The sequence below is a fragment of the Macrotis lagotis genome, chromosome 1 (assembly GCF_037893015.1).
Source record: "Macrotis lagotis isolate mMagLag1 chromosome 1, bilby.v1.9.chrom.fasta, whole genome shotgun sequence".
In the NCBI taxonomy this organism is placed as follows: domain Eukaryota; kingdom Metazoa; phylum Chordata; class Mammalia; order Peramelemorphia; family Peramelidae; genus Macrotis; species Macrotis lagotis.
The window spans coordinates 112099776-112121901 of NC_133658.1; positions in this window are offsets into that span (position 1 = coordinate 112099776).

Genomic DNA, 22126 nt, shown 5'->3' on the forward strand with positions numbered 1-22126 from the left:
CTCAACATTTATCATTTTCCTTTAATCATAAGCTAACCTAATAAATATATATGAGGAAGTACCTCAGAATTGTTTTAAATTGCAGGTCTCTAATAAAAACATTATGTAGAACACTCATTCATATCTTAATAGATAAGTATTATTTCTTCATCCAAAAACCTGCCTGTTCACATCATTTGACAATTTATCCATTGGGGAATTGTTCTCTTTTATCTGAGAAATAAGAGCTTTATCAGAAACACTTCCTGTTCAAATTGGTTCTTAGCTTTCTGCTTCAAATCTTGTTTGTATCAGTTGTGTTTGTCCAAAAACTTTTTTTTATTTTAATATAATTAAAATCATCTATTTTTTTCATTGCATAATGTTCTCTATTGCTTATTCAGTCATAATTTCTTGCTTTCTTAATACATCTGACAGGTAAACTCTTCCTTGCTGTTTTGTTTTGATTTTTGTGTCAAATCTAAAACATTCATACATGTTGAACTTGAATTGATAGAGACTTTGCAATATTGGTTTATATCTAGTGTGCATCTTAATGTTTTCTAGCTTTACTGAACTTTTTTACAAATAGTGAGTTCTTATCCCCAAAACTTGGATCTTTAAATTGACCAAAAACAACTAGGTTACTATGAACACAGATTTTTGTGTTTTGTGTACCTAATCTAGTCCACTCTATTTCTTAGTCATTTTTGATGATCAGTGGTGTTTTTTTAGATTGTTTCAAGGCAATGGGGTTAAGTGGCTTGCCCAAGGCCACACAGCTAGGTAATTATTAAGTGTCTGAGGTCATATTTTAACTCAGGTACTCCTTATTCCAAGTCTGGTACTCTATCCACTGCACCACCTAGCTGCCCCTGATCAGTGCTTTTTAATAGAGTTTGAGATTTGGTATTGATAAGTCACCTAACTTTATTTTTTAATTTATTTATTTGATATACTCAGTATTTTATACTTCTATATGAATTTTATTATTTTTTCTAGGTCAATCAGGGAACATTTTGTTAGTTTGGTTGATATCAAATGATTAAATAGATTTAGGCAGAATTTTCATTTTTACCACAATGGTTTATTCTACCCATGAGCAGTAAATATTTTCCCACTAATTTAAATCTGATTTTATTTGTGTGAAAAGTGTTTTGTTATTGTGTTCATATAATTTCTTGGTTTGTCTTATAATGTAGACAGATTCCCAAGTATTTTATGTTGTGTGCAGTTATTTTAAATGAAATTTCTTTTTCTAACTCTTTTGGGGCTTTGTTGATCATATAAAGAATTATTAATGATTTATGTGGGCAAATTTGCTAAAGTTGTTATGTATATCAGGTTTTAAAATTAATTATCTAGGTTTCTATAAGTTTGCCATCATATATTTTCAAAGAGTCAGAGTTTTGTGTCAAAAAAATTTCTTTGGTTTCTTTTTTCTTTCTTATTGCCATGGGTATAATTTCTTGTTTAATAAGGAATGATTACACTACGTTTGTGGTGATAATCAGCATCCTAGTTTCCCCTCTGATCTTAGTTTTTTAATTTTTAATTATGATTTTGGTTTATTTATATTATATTATTACAATAATTTTGTTATAAAAGTAAACTTAGCCCCCCCACAAAGTAGATGAAAAGCCTCAAGAATAGTGACAGAGAAAAAAAAATGTACTTCAGTCTGTGTTCAGATTCCAATGGCTCTGTCTCTGGCTTAATTGCCTTCTTTATCATAAGTCCACCAGAGAAGTTGCTCCAATATTTTCCCCACAGTTGCTATTACTAGCTGTATTTCCTTCCACTCTATTCCTCGCCACTCTCATTTATTCTATTATCTCTCTCTCCTTTCATCCTGGCCCTGTCCAAAATTGTGCTGTATCTGAGTAGCCTCTCCCACAATATGCCCTCTCTTCTATCACCTATTCCCTCCTTCCCTCCTCCCATTTCCTCTTATTCCATCCCTTTCTTCTCATTTTTATTTAGGGTAAGCTAGATTTCTATAACCTATTAAGTGTGTATGTTATTTCCTCTCTGAGCCATTTCTGATGAGATGAAGGTTTACTCATTGCCCCTTGCCTTGCCCCATTCTACTCCATTGAAAAAGCTTTTTCTTGACTCATGTGAAATTTCTTAGCTCCTTCTTCCTCTCCTTCCTCCCAGTACTTCCCTTTATCACCAATTAATTACATCTTTTTACTATATTATAACATTATATTCTGCTCCTTCTTATGCCCTGTATATATATATATATATATATATATATATATATATATATATATATATATATATATATGTATGCTCTTCTAACAACTCTTATAAATAAGATAGTTCATTTGAGTTATCAGTATCTTCTTCCCATGCAGGAATACAAACAGTTCAATATCAGTGAATTCCTCATAGTTAGTCCTACTCATCCACCCCTCTATGGTTCACCAGTCCTGTACTTGAAGATCAGACTTTCTGTTTAGCTCTGGTTGTTTCAGTAGGAAAGTTTCAAAGTCCCCTGATTCATTGAAAGTCCATCTGTTCCCTTGAAAGAGGAGGTTCAGTTTTGTTGGGTAGTTGATTCTCAGTTGTAATCCAAGATTTTTGCCTTCTAGAATACCATATTCCAATCCCTATGAGCCCTTAATGTAGATGCTGCCAGAATCTGTGTAATCCTGACTATGGGGCCATGGTAGTTGAATTGTTTGCTTCTGGCAGCTTTTAGAATTTTCTCTTTGATTTGAGATATTGGGAATTTGGCTATAATATTCCTGGAAGTTTTTCTTTTTGGGATCTCTCACCAAGTGACTGGTGAATTCCCTCAACTTCTATTTTACCCTCTGCTTCCCTAGGATCTCAGGGCAATTTTGCTGTTTCATTTCTTGAAAAATGAAGTCTGGGCTCTTTGTCTGGTCATGACTTTCAGGTAGCCCATTTAAATTATTTTTCTGAATTTGTTTTTGAATGAGATATTTCACATTTTCTTCTAATTTTTGGCTTTTCTTTTGGAAGAGTTTTATTTCTTCCTGATTTCTCACAAAGTCACCAGTTCCCTTTAGTTCCATTCTGCATTTGAAGGAATTAGTTTCTTTAATGAGCTTTTTATCTCCTTTTCCAGCTAGCCAGTTCTGCTCTTTAAGGCATCCTTCTCCTCATTTGCCTTCTGTTTTTCTTTTTCCTTTTGGCCTAAATTGGTTTTTAACATATTATTTTCTTCATTATTTTTCTATATTTCTTTCATCAAGCTGCTGATTTGGTTTTCATGATTTTTCTGCATAACTCTCATTTATCCTCCCAATTTTTCCTCCACCTCCCCTAATTGCTTTTCAAAGCCTTTTTTGAGCTCATCCATTGCCTGAGTCCATTTTCTTTCTCTTGGAGGTTTTGGATATGGAATATTCAATTTTGTAATCATCTGAGTATGTGGTTTTATCTTCCATGTGACTAAAGTAATTTACTATGGTCAGATTCTTCTTCTTTTTCTGTTATTTACTCATTTTCTCAGCCCAAGAATAATTTACATCACTTCCAAGGCTTTGGGAATTTTTTGGTGACACCCCACTGGGTCCTTTATTCCTCGAAGGTCTTATGCTCTATTGCCTGTACTCTGATATGCAGATGATCACAGGTACTTCACTCTGCCCTGGAGCTGTGAGGAGATCCCTGCTATCTTAGTATGAAATGGCAAACTGCAACCTGAATCTGACTTTGGACAAACAGCAGAGTCCTGACCCAGAAAGAGCAGAGACATTTCTTCAGTTTCCCCTGACCCCCTTACTGTCTGTGCGCTGTGCTCTGGAGGTGTAGGCTGGTTCCCCCCAAATCTCACTGCAGACTCTGTGACTGGTGCTCCTCACTTCTCACTCATTCTGGTGTTTCAGAGCTCTCTCACTATCCTTTCAAACTGTTCCTGCTGATCCCTGGGTTGGGCTGGACTGGGCTGATACCTGGATGTTTTTCCAACTCCAGGTCCTGATGAACACACATTTCTCATCGATCTTCTAAGTTATCTTGGACAAGAATGTCTGTCTCAGGGGATGGGGGGGGGGGTGAACCAGGAGACTAGAGGAGAGAATCAGTGTGGGAACAGCAGCTGGGAGAAGCCAGGGGGCTAGCCTCAGTCTTAGAGACTTCATGCGTGGTGGGTGCCAGATACAACTATGCAGAATCTTTGGCTAGGCATGGGGATGAGGAGGAAGAGGAGCTACCTGTGGGTGAGTTCCAGCACAGGGTCTCAGAGCACACCTGGAGACCAACCAATTCCCCTTATGATCTTATTAAGAACACTTCTATCTTTTCCTCATTCCAGATAATGTTTCCTGATACTTATAGCTAGATAATGTTTATCATTTTAAGGAACGTTTACTTTTAATCCTATACTTTCTAATTTTTCTAATAAGAATGAATGCTATATTTTAATCAAAAGATTTTTTTTCAATCTATTAAGAAAATCACATAATTTCTGTTCATTTTGTAGTTGATATGGGCAATTATGTGACTGGTTTGGCGAATAATGAAGCAATCCTACATTTCTAGTATAAATCCCATGAAGTTATAATGTATAATGCCTGTGGTAGCATTTTGTTCACAATTTTTGCATCAATACTGATTAGGAAAATTGGTCTGTAATTTTCTTTCTCTGTTATCTCTTCCTGGTTTAGTCAGTAGGATCTTATTTCTGTCAAAAAGGAGCTTGATAGGACTCCTTTACCTATTTTTCCCAATATTTATATAGTGTAGACCTGTTTATGAAGTGTTTAGTAAATCTCCTTTGTGAACTTATATGAATTTGGGCATTTTTTTTCTTAGAGAGTTCATGAATGTCTTCTTCAGTTTTGCTTTTTGAGACTAAGCTACTTAGTCATTCTATTTATCTGTTATTCTGAGTAGTATAGATTTTTGTAAGTATTCACAGATTTCACTCAGTTTATCAAGTTTGTTGTCATATAATGGGGCAAAATATTTCATAATGATTGTTATTTTCTTGTTCATTGTTGGTGATTTTCCATTTTTATATTTAATAAAATATATTTTGCTTTTCATTTTTCTATTTTAATCAAATTAACTGATGACTTGTCTGTCATGTTTTCTTTGTTTGCTTCTTTTATTTTTTAAATCAGTTCCTAGATTTATTTACATCAATAAATTTTATGAAATTTAAATCTTATTAGTCTCAATTTTATTGTGAGAAATTATAATTTTCACTCAATTGAGGATTTTAAAATTATTCTTTTTCTAGTTTTTTTTAAATTACATGCACTATTCACTGATTATTCTTTTTCTATTTGTTGATGTATTTAGAAAAATAAATTTCCCCCCAAGTATACTTCCATTGCAACAAATAAATTCTAGGATATTGTCTCATTTTTTCTTCTTTTGATGAAATTAGATTTTTAAGGATTTTGCTACCCATTTTTTGTTGGGATTAGATTATTTAATTTCCAATTACTCTTTAATCACTTAAGATTTTAATCACTTAATCATTTAATCACTTAATCATTTAAGATTTCTATTTTTCTTTCCATCCATTAGATTGCGAGAGTTTTATGACCTAAAATCATGTAGTTGCCATGTTTTGTTCAGAAAAAATATTTACCTATTTTCTCCATAGTTCTGTCATATGTAAATTATCTTATATTCTAGTTGCTTGCATTGATTATTTCTATTTTATTTTGACTGGATTTTTCAAATCTCAGAGGGAGAGTTGGCATCTCCTAAAAGTATTTTTTTTATCTAAATAGTATTTTAGTTTTTCCTATTACATGTAAAGATAATTTTTAACATCCATTTTTATAAAATTTTGAGATCTAAATTTTTCTCCTTCCATTCTTTCCTTGCCAACATTGCAAGAAAGCAATCAATCTGGTACAGTTTATAAATGTAAAATCACATTAATCAAATGTGCTTGAGTAATGTTGTGAAAGAAGAATCTGAACAAAAGGGAAAACTTCAAAAAACAAAAACATTTTAAAAAGGCAAATATTATGCTTTGAATTATGCATTCAGTATCTGTAGGACCTTCCCTGGATGTGAATGGCATTTTCCATCAAAAGTGTTTTGGATTATCTTTGATTACCATATTACCATATTACTGAGAAGAACTAAGTCTATCATAGTTTATTATCACACAGTGTTGCTACTGTGTACAATGTTCTCCTGGTTCTGCTCCCTTCACTCAGCATCAATTCATGTTAGTCTTTCCAAGGTTTTGTGAAATCTGCCTGCTCATCATATTTTGCAAAAAATAGCATTCCAAAATGTTCATATAAAACAGTTATTTCAGTCATCCCTGAATTGATGGACAATGTCCCATTTATAATAAGAGCTACTATAAATATGTTTTGTAAATGTTGGTTCTTTTCTTTATTATGATCTAGTGGTGCTGGATCATAGTGGTGGTACTGAATTAAAGGATATGCATAATTTTGCTGTCCTTTGTACATTGTTCCAAATTGCTGTCCACAATAGTCAGATCAGTTCACAACTCCAAAAAAAGTGCATTAGTTTTCCAGTTTTCAACATCCTCTCCATCATTTATCACTTTCTTTTCTAGGCACATTAAGCAATCTGATATGTGAGGAGGTACATCAGAATTTTTTTAATTTGTATGTCTCTAATAAATATTAATTTCTTTCTTTTTTCCCAAAAGTTTATCTATTTCATTTTTACATTCATCCATATGTTTATGCATATTTTCAGATTACAAAATTTCTTTCCACCCTCCCTTCCCACCCCTCTCCCCTCAGCAGTAAATAGTTGGGTGAATATTGCACATATATATTTTTGATAAAAATGTTCCCAGATTAGTCATTTGAGGTCATATTAGTCATATGAGGAATTAGGATCAAGACAAAGAAGATAATTTTTATAAAGTTTTCATCAGATTCTGAAGGATTTTATTGACTTCATTTGGTTTAGCTTTTCTTCCTCTAGATGGGAATGACATTGTCCATAGCCAGTCTAATATGGTTGTCCTAGCTCTCTGAACTGCTGAGAGGAGCTGTTTCCATAAAGGTTGATCATCATATCAAAGCATAATCATCTCAATATTTCTGTTAATAGGTACATTGTTCTCTTGGTTCTTCTCCCTTCACTCAGCATCAGATACTGCAACTCATTTCATGCTTCTCTGGAGTCTGACCATTTATGGTTTCTTACAGAACAATAATATTCCTCAGTATTCATGCACCATGACTTGTTTAGTCATTCCCCAATTGATGGGCATCCCCTCAATTTCCATATTTTTGTTAGTACAAAAAGAGCTGCTATGAATATTTTGTAACATTGGGACTTTTTCCATTTTTATAATTTCTCCTGGATATGGGCCTATAATTGAAATTGCTGAGTCAAAGGGAATGAACAATTGTATTGATCTTTGGGCATAATTCCAAATTGTTCTCCAGAATGTTCAGGTCAGTTCATAACTCCACCAAAAGTACATATGTTTCCTAATTTTTCTATATCCTCTCCATCATTTGCCACTTTCTTTTTCAGTCATATTAAATAATCTGATATGTGAAGTAGTATCTTGGAATTGTTTTAATTTGCATGGCTCTAATAAATATTAATTAACAGCATTTATGTGACCATAGAGAGCTTTAATATCTTCATCTGAAAACTGCCTGTTCATATCCTTTGATTTCAATTTTTATGTTTGACTCAGTTCTCTATTTTTTGTAGAAATTATTACTTTATCAGAAATACTAGCTGTAAAAGATGTTTCCTAGCTTTCTAGTTTCTTACTTGGTTTTATTTGGGCAAAACCTTTTCAATTTAATGTAATCACATTTATCTGTTTTACAATTCATATTGCTCTGTATTTATTTGTTGGTCATAAATTCTTCTCTTCCGGATCTATTTTCTGGGTCATTTGTTTAACCCATGAAGTATTTTTCATTTTCTTCATTTTTTTTATATTGCTTAACTGATTCTTCGTGTCTAATGGAGTCATTAGCTTCCACTACTCTTAGCATATTCTTTAATGAATTATTTCCATCTGTTAACTTTTGCATCTCCATTTCAATTAGGAAAATAGTATTTTTGTTTTTTGAATTTTTATTGATATTTTAATTTCACAAATACATAAGTATGAAATTTTTCTACATTCATCCATATGCATTTGTATATTTTTAAGTTACAAAATTTCCTTCCACTCTCCCTTCCCAAATCTCCTCCCCTCAACAGTGAACCGTCAGGTTAACAATGTAAATACATATTTGAGACAAAATGATTACAGATTAGTCACCTTAGTAGGAGGAATTCCAATTAATGGAAAGAAATGAATAAGAGATATTTTTATAAAGTATCCATCAGATCCTGTAGGCTTGTTTTTTGTTGTTTTTTTTTCCTCCAGATGGAGATAATATTGCCCATAGCCAGTTTAATACTGTTGTCCTACCTCTTTGAACTGCTGAGAGGAGCTGCTTCCATCAAGGTTGATCATCTCACAATGTTGTTAATGTATACATTGTTCTCTTAGTTCTGCTCACTTTGCTCAGCATAAGATCCTTTAACGTATTCCATGCTTCTCTGGAGTCTAACCATTTATGGATTTCTTATAGAACAATAATGTTTCATAGTATTCATGTACCATAACTTGTTTAGCCATTTCCCAAATAATGGGCATCTCTTTAATTTCCAATTCTTTGTCACTACAAAAAGAGCTGCTATGAATACTTTGGAACATGTGGGACTTTTCTCAATGATTTCTTCTTGATATAGGTCTAGAATTGGAACTACTGGGTCAAAGGGAATGAAGAGTTTGTTACATTGTTGGTGAAGTTGTGAAATGATCCAACCATTCTGGAGAAAAATATGTAATTATGCCTAAAGAAAACCTGTTCAGCCTCTCCAACACTGAACATTTTCCCTTTTTCTTATCATACTCAATCTGATATTGGTGATATTTTAGAGTTGTTTTAATTTGCAATTTCCTAATTAATAATGATTTGGAGTATTTTTCATATGATTGCTATAGCTTTGATTTCGTCATTTCAAGACTGTATATTCATATCCTTTGACCATTTATCAATAGGTAATGACTTATAACCTTATGAATTTGAGGGAATTCTCTATATTTTTTAGAAATGAAACCTTTAGCATAACTCCTAGTTTTTAAGATTGTTTCCCAGCTTTCTGATTTTTCAGCATTGATTTTTTTTAGTGCAAAACCATTTTAATTTAATATAGTCAAAATCATTAATTTTGCAGTTCATAATGTACTCAATTTCTTGTTTGGTCATAAATTTATTCCCCTTCCATAGATTTGATAGATAATTTTTGGTCAATTAATTTATCTATGGTGTCACCCTTTATGTCCTAAGCCTGTACCCCATTTGGACCTTATTTTGGCATAGGGTGTGAGATGTGGTGCTATGCCTATTTTTTGTGTGTACTATTTCCTGGTTTTCCTAAAAAAATTTTTTTTAAATTTTTATTAAATATATTATTTGAGTTTTACAATTTTCCCCCCTGTCTTGCTTCCCCCCCCCCCACAGAAAGCACTCTGTCAGTCTTTACTTTGTTTCCATGTTGTACCTTGATCCAAATTGGGTGTGATGAGAGAGAATTTATATCCTTAAAGAAGACAAGAGAAGTAAAAGAGGTGGCAAGATCAGGCAATGAGATATCTGTTTTTTTTTCTAAATTAAAGGGAATAGTCCTTGAACTTTGTTCAAACTCCACATCTCCTTATCTGAATACAGATGGCACTCTCCTTTGCAGACAGCCCAAAATAGTTCCTGATTGTTGCACTGATGGAATGAGCGATTCCTTCAAGGTTGAATATCACTCCCATGTTGCTGTTAGGGCGTACAGTGTTTTTCTGGTTCTGCTCATCTCCCTCAGCATCAGTTCATGCAAATCCCTCCAGGCTTCGCTGAAATCCTATCCTTCCTGGTTTCTAATAGAACAATAGTGTTCCATGACATACATATACCACAGTTTGCTAAGCCATTCCCCACTTGAAGGACATTTATTTGATTTCCAATTCTTTGCCACCACAAACAGGGCTGCTATAAATATTTTTGTACAAGTAATATTTTTACCCTTTTTCATCATCTCTTCATGGTATAGACCCAGTAGGTGGTATTTCTGGGTCAAAGTGTATGCACATTTTTGTTGCCCTTTGGGCATAGTTTCAATTAGCTCTCCAGAAAGGTTGGATGGGTTCACAGCTCCATCAACAGTGTAATAGTGTCCCAGATTTCCCACCACCCTTCCAACAATGATCATTATCCTTCCTGGTCATATTGGCCAATCTGAGCATGTGAGGTGGTACCTCAGAGAAGCTTTAATTTGCATTTCTCTAATAACTTATGATTTAGAGCATTTTTCATATGGCTATGGATTGCTTTGATCTCCTCATCTGTAAATTGCCTTTGCATATCCGTAGACCATTTGTCAATTGGGGAATGGCTTTTGGTTTTAAAAATATGACTCAGTTCTCTTTATATTTTGGAAATGAGTCCTTTCTCAGAATCATTAGTTGTAAAGATTGTTTCCCAATTTACTACATTTCTTTTGATCTTGGTTACATTGGTTTTATCTGTGCAAAAGCTTTTTAATTTAATGTAATCGAAATCATCTAATTGGTTTTTGGTGATGTTCTCCAACACTTCCTTAGTCATAAACTGCTTCCCTTTCCATACATCTGACAGGTAAACTAGTCTTTTATCTTCTAATTTGCTTATAGTATTGTTTTTTATGTCTAAGTCCTGTAACCATTTGGACCTTATCTTGGTAAAGGGTGTGAGGTGTTGGTCTAATCTAAGTTTCTTCCTTATTATCCCTGAAGTTTTTATCAAAGAGGGAGTTTTTATCCCAATGGCTGGACTCTTTGGGTTTATCAAACAGCAGATTACTATAATCATCTCCTGCTTTTACACCTAGTCTATTCCACTGGTCCACCACTCTATTTTTTCTTAGCCAATACAAAACAGTTTTGATGACTGATGCTTTATAATATAATTTTAGATCAGGTAGGACTAAACCACCTTATTTTACACTTTTTTTCATTATGCTGCTGGCAATTCTTGCCTTTTTATTTCTCCATATGAATTTACTTACAATTTTTTCTAACTCATTACAGTAATCTTTTGGAATTTTGATTGGCAGGGCAGGAAACAGATAGTTTAGTTTTGGTAGAATTGTCATTTTTATTATATTAGCTCTACCTATCTATGAACAGTTGATATTTGCCCTGTTATTTAAATCTGATTCAATTTGTGTGAGAAGTGTTTTATAATTGTTTTCAAAAAGATTCTGAGTCTGTCTTGGCAAATAGACTCCAAAATATTTTATATTGTCTGAGGTTACATTGAATGGGATTTCTCTTTCTAGCTCTTCCTGCTGTTTCTTGTTAGACATATATAGAAAAGTTGAGGATTTATGAGGGTTTATTTTATAACCTGCAACTTTGCTAAAATTGCTAATTATTTCCAGTAGTTTTTTGGATGATTTCTTGGGATTCTCTAGGTAGACCATCATGTCATCTGCAAAGCGTGAGAGTTTTGTCTCTTCCTTCCCAATTCTAATTCCTTCAATTTCTTTTTCTTCTCTAATTGCTGATGCTAAGATTTCTAATACAATATTGAATAGTAGTGGTGATAATGGGTACACTTGTTTCGCCCCTGATCTTATTGGGAATACCTCTAGCCTCTCCCCATTGAATATAATACTTGTTGATGGTTTCAGATATATCCTGCTAATTATTTTAAGGAACAGTCCATTTATTCCTACACTCTCTAGTGTTTTAATAGGAATGGGTGTTGTATTCTGTCAAAAGCTTTTTCAGCATCTATTGATATGATCATATGATTTCTGATAGGTTTCTTGATGATATAATTGAGTATACAAATAGTTTTCCTAATATTGAACCAACCCTGCATTCCTGGAATAAATCCTACTTGATCATAATATATTATCCTAGTGATAACTTGTTGTAATCCTTTAAGATTTTATTTAGGATTTTTGCATCTATATTCATCAGGGAAATAGGTCTATAATTTTCTTTCTCTGTTTTAACTCTTCTTGGTTTAGGTAACAGCACCATATTGGTTTCATAGAAAGAGTTAGGCAGAGTTCCATCTTTCCCTATTTTTCCAAAGAGTTTATATAGAATTGGAACCAACTGTTCCTTAAATGTTTGGTAGAATTCACTTGTGAATCCATCAGGCCCTGGAGATTTTTTTTTAGGGAGTTCAGTAATGGCTTGTTGAATTTCTTTTTCTGAGATAGGCTTGTTTAGGTATTTAATCTCTTCTTCATTTAACCTGAGCAACTTATATTTTTGTAAATATTCATCCATTTCACTTAGATTATCAAATTTATTGGCATAGAGTTGGGCAAAATAATTTTCAAATTATTACTTTAATTTCCTCCTCACTGTTAGTGAGTTCACCTTATTCATTTATGATACTAGTAATTTGGTTTTCTTTTTTCTTTTTTTAATCAAATTGACCAGAGGTTTATGAATTTTACTGTTTTTTTCATAATACCAACTTTTGGTTTTATTTATTAATTCAATATTTTTTTGCTTTTGATTTTATTAATTTCTCCTTTAATTTTTAGGATTTCTAATTTAGTATTTAATTGGGGGATTTTGATTTGTTCTTTCTCTTTTTTTTAGTTGCATGTTTAGTTCATTGATTTCTTCTTTCTCCAATTTTTTAATGTAAGCATTTAGAGCTATAATATATCGCCTGAGAGTTGCTTTGAATGAATCCCATAGATTTTGGTATGTTGTTTCATTATTATCATTATCTAGGATAAAATGGTTAATTCTTTCTATAATTTGTTTTTTGGTGTACTCATTTTTTAAAATGAGATTATTCAGTTTCCAATTTGTTCTGCGTCTATATCTCCTTGGCCCAGTATTGCATATGACATTTATTGCATTGTGATCTGAGAAAGATGTATTCACTATTTCTGCCTTTCTGCAGTTGATCATTGGGTTTTTATGTCCTAGTACATGGTCAGTTTTTGTATAAGTTCCATGTACTGCAGAGAAAAAGGCATATTCCTTTCTATCCCCATTCAGTTTGCTCCATAAGTCTACCATATCTAATTTTTCTAACAATCTATTTACCTCCTTAACTTCATTCGTGTTTATTTTATGATTCGATTCATCTAGATCTGATAGTGGGAGATTGAGGTCTCCCACTAGTAGAGTTTTGCTGTCTATGTCTTCCTGTAGTTCTTTCAGCTTCTCCTCTAAGATTTTGGGTGCTGTCCCACTGGGTGCATATATTCAATACTGAAATGACTTTATTGTCTATGGTACCTTTTAAGGAAGATAAAGTTTCCTTCCTTATCTGTTTTAATGCTATCTATTTTCACTGCTGCTTTGTCTGTGATAAGGATTGCTACCCCTGCTTTTTTTCCTTCAGCTGAAGCAAAATATATTTTGCTCCAACCTTTTACCTTTACTCTATATGTATCTCTCTGCTTCAAATGAGTTTCTTGTAAGCAGCATATTGTAGGATTCTGGTTTTTAATCTACTCTGCTATTCACTTACATTTTAAGGAAGAGTTCATCCCATTTACATTCAAGGTTATGGTTACTAATTCTTTATTGCCCTACATGTTATCTTCCCTCTGCTTGTATTTTTCCCCCTTTCTTCCCCCTTTATCCATATTGCCCAGTATTTTGTTTCTCATTACCACCCCATCAGTGTATTTTCCCTCGTATATCACACTCTCTCCTTTTTTACCCCTTTCCCCTTTCCCCTTTTCCCTTCCCTTCATTATTTCCTCATTTCCCCCCACTCCCCTTCCCTTTCTCCATCCCCCCTCCCCACTTTCCCCTTTTAATACTTGAAAGGTTAGATGTTTTATAAATTAACTGAGTATGTGTAGGTTGACTTTAAGCCAAGTCTGATGAGAAGATTCAGGTGTTTCTCATCTGCTCTCTTCTTCCCCTCTATTACCATAGGTTTTTTTGTACCTCTTAGTGTAATGAGATTTACCCCACTCACTCCCCTCCCTCCTCCAGCCTCTTTCCTGTCCCCCTTTTTAAGGAGGTAGTGTTTTTTCGATCATTCTATCTAAGTCATAGAAAATTCTGAGTGTCTATCCCTTCCAATTCAGTATATTCTATCGAATAGAGTCAAAATTCCTGAGAGTTATTGTGGCCTTTCTCCCAAGTGGGGTTAAAGCCAGTTACATCTCTTTAGATAGCAGTCTCATGGATAGATCATGAATGTCCATCATTTCTGGCTAGGTATATTATCTCTGTTAGAGTTACAATTCTCAAGATTTATGAGAATCTTTTTTCCCCCCATGCTGGGATATAGCCAGTTTCAACTTACTGGATTGCATTTTTTTCCTTTTACCACCATCCTTTTTTTTTTATCTTTTCATGTGTCTCTTGAACATCCTGTTTGATGTCCAAATTTTCTGTTTAACTCTGGTCTTTGAATCAGACAGTTTTGGAATTCCTCCATTTCGTTAAATGATAATCTTTTTCCCTGGAAGAGAAGTCTCAGCTTTGCAGGAAAGTAGATTCTTGGCTGCATTCCAAGCTCCCTTTCTCTTCAAAATATCTCGTTCCTGGCTCTTTGATCCCTTAATGTTGATGCAGCCAGGTCCTGTGTGATTCTTACTGTGGCTCCATGATATTTATATTGTTTCTTTCTGGCTGCTTACAGGATTTTCTCTTTTATCTGATAGTTCTTGAGTTTGGCCACAACATTCATTGGAGTTTTCATTTTAGGATCTTTTTCTGGTGGGGATTGATCTACTCTTTCAATAACTACTTTGCCCTCCGATTCCATGATACCAGGGCAGTTTTCTATCACTATTTCCTATAATATTAAGTCCAGGATTTTTTTCTCTTCAATGTTTCCAGGAAGTCCTATAATTTTCAGGTTGCCCCTACTTGATCTATTCTCAAGGTCAGTGGATTTGTTGATGAGATATTTTACATTTGATTCTATTTTTCCTATTTTTTGATTTTGTTTAACTGACTCTTGCTGTCTCATGGAGTCATTAGTTTCTGTAGACTCCATTCTTTTTTGGGGTGAGGAGTCTTCTTCATTAACCTTTTGAAACTACTTTTCCAATTGGTCAATTCTACTTTTGAAAGAGCTTTCCATTTGAGCAATTGCAGTTTTGAGAGAATTAATTTCTTTTTGCATTTGCCCATTTGAAGATCTGAGAGATTTATTCTCATTTTGTATTTGTCCAATTGTACTTTCTAAGGTTTTGTTTTCTTGTTGCAAGGTATTAATTGTCTCTCCCAAATTTTTAAGCTCTTTCCTTATTTCTTCAAGGATATCTTTCTGTGCTGAAGACCAGATTGTATTCTCAGAAGTTCCAGGTCTCTCTGAGTTAGGGTCTTTCCATTCCAGAAATTTTTCTATGCATCCACCTTTCCTTTGACCCTTCTTCATTTTGTTAAGACCTGAGTTGGGGAGGGGCTGGTTCACAGGGGCTTGAGATCACTAAAGCCTTTAACCCCTGAGTACAGTTTCTCTGTATGGCCAATAGGAGGTGCTGGTTGCTTTCTCTGGAGTGTCTGTGACCTTGGTTGAGGCCTTCTCCCTTTCCTTGAAGGGAGGAGTTTGAGCTATTGAATTCTTTTGCCTTCAATGAATGGTGGGCTTTATCCTGGCCTCAGGTCATTCCTCAGCTGGGCTGGTTCTTCTGCTCACACAACTGGGCCTGAGGCAGAAGTAGTTTGCATTTGTTTGTTAGGGAAGAAGTCTGAGTTGTAATGGGACTCAGACCAGAGGAGTCCAGGGATGGTGTCCGCAGTTCTCCTGCTCCAGAACTCTCCCCCCAGCCCTGTCCAGAATCTCCCGGGGGACAGCTCCAACAACAGTGCCTCTGCTCCCCCCGCAGACTCATGCCCCCGTGGTCCAGCCCCACCTCTGATCCAGCAGGTCCAGCTCTTGGGCCCTTGGACTCTTGGTTCCAATTCAGCTGCTAGTCTGGTTGATCAGGGCTGATCTTCCCTCTGGGTCCAGACTCACCCACCCGAATTCAGCCACAGCTCCTGCTGAGACAAATCCCGAGGTAGATCCTCTTTCTTCTGGCTTTTCTTTCTGGATTTTGTAGGTCAGATTTCTTTCTAGAGGTTTGTTTCATGTGATAGATTGGGAAGAGATCAGGAGACTTTAGAACTGTGCCTGTCTTCTCTCCGCCATCTTGGCTGGAAGTCCCCTAATAAATTTTTGGAAATAGTGAGTTCTTGACCCAGAAACTGATATGTTTGAGTTTGTCAAACAGTAGATTATTGTGGTCGTGTCTTGCAGTTTCTTTTGAATTTATCCTAATTCACTGTTCCATTACTTTTTCTTATCCATTACCATAGTTTTGAAGACTTGCATTATAGTATAGTTTTAGATCTGGTAGAACTATACCACCTTCCTTTTCATCAGTTCCCTTGCTATTCTTGACCTTTTTTTGCTCCAGATGAATTTTTTTCCAATTTTTCTATATCTGTATAATTGTGATTTGGGAGTTTGTTTGGTATGACATTGAATACGTAATTCTATTTGAGTAGAATTGCCATTTTTATTATATTAGCTTGACCCTAACCATGAGCAATTGACATTTTTCCATTTATTCAGATCTGACTTTATTTGGGTGTGCTTTAAAATTGTGTTCATAAATTTCTTTATTTGTCCTGGGAGATAGATTCCCAAATATTTATTATTATCTATAGTTACTATAAGTGGAATTTCTTTTTCTATCTCTTGCTCTTGGACATTGTTGTTCATATATAGAAATGCTGATAATTTATTTGGGTTTATTTTATATACTGCTCCTTTGCTGAATTTGTTAACTTTTTCAAGGAGTATTTTAGATGATTTATTTGGTTCTCTAAGTTTGCCATCATAGCGGCAAAGAAGGAAAGTTTTGCTGCCTTGTTACCAATTCTAATTATCTCAATTTCTTTTTCATCTATTTTGCTAAAGCTTACATTTTTAAAACTATATTGAATAGTAATTGTGATAATGGGCATCCTTGTTTCACCCCTGGTTTTACTGTAAATGCTCCAAGTTTATCCCTGTTACATAAATTGTTGATGGTTTTAGATAGATATTATTTATTATTTTAAGAAAAACTACCATTATTCTTAAGCTTTCTAGTGTTTTTAATATAATGTATGTTGTATTTTATCAAAGACATTCAGCATCTATTGAGATAATCATAAGATTTCTGTAGGTTTTGTTATTGATATGGTCAATTATGTTGATTAGTTTTCTAATATTAAACTATCCCTGCCTACCTGGTAAAATCCTATCTGATCATGGTATCTTATCCTAGTAATAACTTCCTAGTCTCATTGCTAAAATTTTTATCTAATATTTTTGCATCAATCTTCATTAGGGAAATTAGACTATAATTTCCTTTGTCTGTTTTGGTTCTTCCTGGTTTAGTATCAGCACCATATAATGTCATAAAAGGAATTTGACAGAACTCCATCTTGTCCTATTTTTTAAAAATAATATTTAATATATAGAATAGCAATTAATTATTCTTTAAATGTTTAGTTAAATTCACTTGTAAATCCATCTGGACCTGGAAAGTTTTTCTTAGGGAGTTCATTAATGACTTTTTCAATTCCTTTTTTTCTGTAATGGAGTTAAGTATTTTATTTTCTTTTCTGCTAACCTGAGCAGTTTGTATTTTTGTAAGTATTCCTCCATTTCTCTGAGGTTATCCAATTTATTGTCATTCAGGTCGGCAAATTATCTATATCTCTTTAATTTCCTCCTTATTGGTGATTAGGTCTCACTTCTCATATTTGATACTTGGAATTTGGTTATCTTCTTTCTTTTTTTCACATCAAATTAACCAAATGATTATCTATTTTATTAGTTTTATTTTCATAAAACCAAATCTAATTTTATTAGGACAATGGTTTTCTTGCTTTCAATTTTATTAATCTTTCCCTTGATTTTCACAATTTCTAATTTGGCATTTAATTAGGTACCTTTAATTTGTTCTTTTTCTAACATTTTTAGTTGCATTCCCTATTCATTGAGGTTGTCTTTCCCAATTTTATAAATATATACATTTAGAGATAGATATTTTCCCCTCAAAACTACCTTGGCTGCATCCCATAAATTTTGGTATGATGTCTCATTGGTATGATTTCTTGAATATAATCTTTGTTTTTATCTAAGATTTGCTGTTTGATCCACTGACTATTTAAAATTGTGTTATTTAGTTTCCAATTGGTTTTTGGTTTATCTTTCCATAGACTTTTATTACATGTAATTTTATACCATCATGATCTGACAAGTATGCATTCATTATTTCTGCCTTTTGATATTTGGCTATGAGGTTTTTATACCCTAATACAAGGTCAATTTTGGTATAAGTGCCATATATTGCCAAGAAAAAGGTATATTTTTTCTATCCTCATTAAGCTTTTTTGGGAGGTCTTTCATGTTTTAGTTTCCCGTGATATCATTCACCTACTGAAATACCTTCTTGTTTATTTTGTGGTTAGATTGATCTAGATTTGAGAGCGGGAGGTTGAAGTCCCCATTATTAAAGTTTTGCTGAATAGGTTTTCTCCTAATTCACTCAGCTTTTCCTCTAGGAATTTGAATGCTATGACACTGAATGCATACATGCTTAATAATGATATAACTTTATTACTAATTGTGTCTTTTTCAGAAGATGCAATTTTCTTCTTTATTCATTTTAATAAGATCAATTTTTGCTTTTACTTTATATGAGATCAGGATCACAACCCCTCACTGTTGTTTTTCTTCAGCTGAAACATAATATATTTTGCTCCATTCCTTTACCTTTACTCTGCTCTGCATCAGATGTGTTTCTTGTAAACAACATATTGTAGAATTCTGGTTTTTAATCCATTTTGCTATCTGCTTCCATTTTGTGAGATAGTTCATTCTCTTCATATTTACAGTTAAGATGACTAATTCTGTATTTCCATACATGCTACCTTTTCTCCATTTATTTTCTTCTTCCTTTTCTCTCATTCCTCCTCATCAAAGTTTTATCTCTTTCCCTTTTAACATTTATTTTAAAATTTCAGTTTATTTTCACTTATACCTTCACATTCCCTTTTATCAGTCCCTTCTTCTATTTTCTTTTCTTTCCCTGTTTTCCCCCTTCCCTGTAGAGTAGGAAAGATTTTAAAACACAACTGGGAATGTTTCTTATTCCCTCTCTGTGCCAGATGTATTGTATAGAATCCACTCAGTGTTCACACCTTCTCTTCTTTCCCTCTGAAGTGATAGATTTTTGTGCCTGTTCCCCTGGTGTTATGTAACAGTCAAGTACTATTATTCCAATATCATCAATCATAGTTTGATTAATTTATTGCTTGATAACTTCAAAGTATTATCAAAGTACCATCACATATTACTTGATAAGTACCAGCCCAGATTGCTTGATTTCATGATTTGTTGAAAAGCATTCTCTCAAAGTCAATAGGTACCTTCCCTTCTATCTCATTACAACTACACTTTTCATGAGTCTTGTATTACGTCAAGTTATAATCATTTTTTACATTACCCCCCCCCTTTTCACAAACCTTCCAAGGACACACAATTCTCATGAGCCAAAGGATCATCCAAAACCAAAACATTTGATTAATTATTTGTGCTCCTCCCCCAAAGCCTATTTTCTCCCACACTTTACCACCCAACCTTCCCCACCCAGGGTACATATCTGCCTATTAAATAAAGTAATGATTCTTCTGGCCAAGATGGCAGAGAGAAGATAAACACAGTTCTAAAATCTCTTTATCTTTCCCCATATATGATACGAAACAAATCTCTTAACACAGTCTGATCTACAAAACCCAGAAAGAAAAGCCAGGAGAAATAACATCTACCTCAGGATTTGTTTTCCATGGTCCTGGGTGAGTCTGGGAGCAGAGCGTGGGTGGGGTTGGAGCCCTGGGAGCCTGAGGGCTCATGGGGCTTTGGTCAACAAAGGAACAGAGGCATTGGGGTTGGCACTGACACTCTGGAGTTTGCTGACAGGGCTGGGTGTAGTGTTCGGTGCAGGAGAGCTGCAAACATCATCCCTGGGCTCCTCTAGTCTGAGGAACTCTGAGTCCATGCCTCTATTGGGGCTGAGGCCTCTTCGAAGAACAAACACATTTGCAGACAGGTAATTATTAAGTGCCTGAGGCTGGATTTGAACTCAGGTACTCCGTGGCCAGTATTCTAGCCACTGCGCCACCTAGCTGCCCATCAGAAACTTTTTGAAAGCAATTACAAAACACTTCTCACACAAATTAAATCAGATTTAAATAATTGGGCAAACATCAACTACTCATGGATAGGTAGAGCTAATATAAGAAAAATAACAATTCTACCAAAACTAAACTACCTGTTTAGTGCCATGCCAATTAAAATTTCAAAAAATTACTTTAATGAGGTAGAAAATGTTGTATGTAAATTCATATGGAGAAATAAAAAGTCAAGAATTTCCAAGGATTCAATGAAAAAAAAGTGCAAAAGAATGGGGCTTAGCCCTACCTGATCTAAAATTATATTATAAAGCATCAGTCTTCAAAGCTCTCTGGTATTGGCTAAGAAATAGAGTGGTGGACCAGTGGAATATACTAGGTGCAATAGCAATCATCTGCTGTTTGATAAACCCCAAAGTCCAGCAATTGCGATAAAAACTCACTCTTTAGGGAAATTGGAAGTTAGAATGGAAGAAACTTAGATTAGACCAACACATCTCACCCTATATCAAGATAAGATCCAAATAGAGACAGGATTTAGACATAAAAACAATACTATAAGGAAGATAGAAGATCAAGGAGTAGTATACCTGTCAGATCTATGGAAAGGGAAGCAGTTTATGATTAAGGAAGATATGGAGAACATCACTAAAAACATGTTAGTTGATTTCAATTACATTAAATTAAAAATCTTTTGTACAGATAAAACCACTGTAACCAAGATCAAAAGAAATGTGGTAAACTGGGAAACAATCTTTACAACTAATTTTTCTGACAAAGGACTCATTTCTAAAATATACAGAGAACTGAATCATATTTTAGGGCAAAAACATTCCCCAATTGACAAATGGTCAAAGTATATGCAAAGGCAATTTACAGATGAGATCAAAGCAATCCATAGCCATATGAAAAATTGCTCTAAATCATTACTTATTAGAGAAATGCAAATTAAAGCTTCCCTGAGGTACCACCTCACACCTCTCAGACTGGCCAATATGACCAGAAAGGATAATGATCATTGTTGGAAGGGTTGTGGGAAATCTGGCACACTTTTTCATTGTTGCTGGAAGTGTGAACTTATCCAACCTTTCTGGAGAGAAATTTGGAACTACACCCAAAGGACAACAAAAATGTGCCTACCCTTTAATCCAGCAATACCACTACTGGGTCTATACCCTGAAGAGATGATGAAAAATGGTAAAAACATCACTTGTACAAAAATATTCCTAGCAGCCCTGTTTGTGGTGGCAAAGAATTGGAAATCAATTAAATGTCCTTCAATTGCGGAATGGCTTAGCAAACTGTGGTATATGTATGTCATGGAACACTATTGTTCTATTAGAGACCTGGAGAGATGGGAATTTAGGGAAGCCTGGAGGGATTTTCATGGACTGATGCTGAATGAGATGAGTAGCACCAGAAAAAAAAACTGTGCATCCTAACAGCAACATGGGGATAATGATCAACTTTGATGGACTTGAAAATTCCATCAGTGCAATAATCAGGGACAATTTGGGACTGTCTGCAATGGAGAATACCTTCTGTATCCAGAGAAAAAACTGTGGAGTTTAAATAAAGACAAAGGACTATTATCTTAAATTTAGAAAAAAAAAGATCTGATATCTTATTGTCTGATCTTGCTCTCTTATACCTTATGTTTCTTCCTTAAGGTTATGATTTCTCTCTCATCACACTCAATTTGGATCAATGTATACCATGGAAACAATGTAATGACTGAAAAATTGACTTCTGTGGGCAGTGGGGGGAGGGAAGTAAGATTAGGGGAAAAGTTGTAAAACTCAAAATAAATAAAACCTATAATTAAAAAAACTAAGTAGTGATTAAATCCACATGGCTGTAAGTTATTGAAGAAAGAGATTGACTCAGAACTGTCAAGTTTAAGATGTCCTCATCAGAGAAAGTGCTAAACTTTGTCAGCAAAGCAGAACTGAACTGGGTCAAAAGATATTGAGA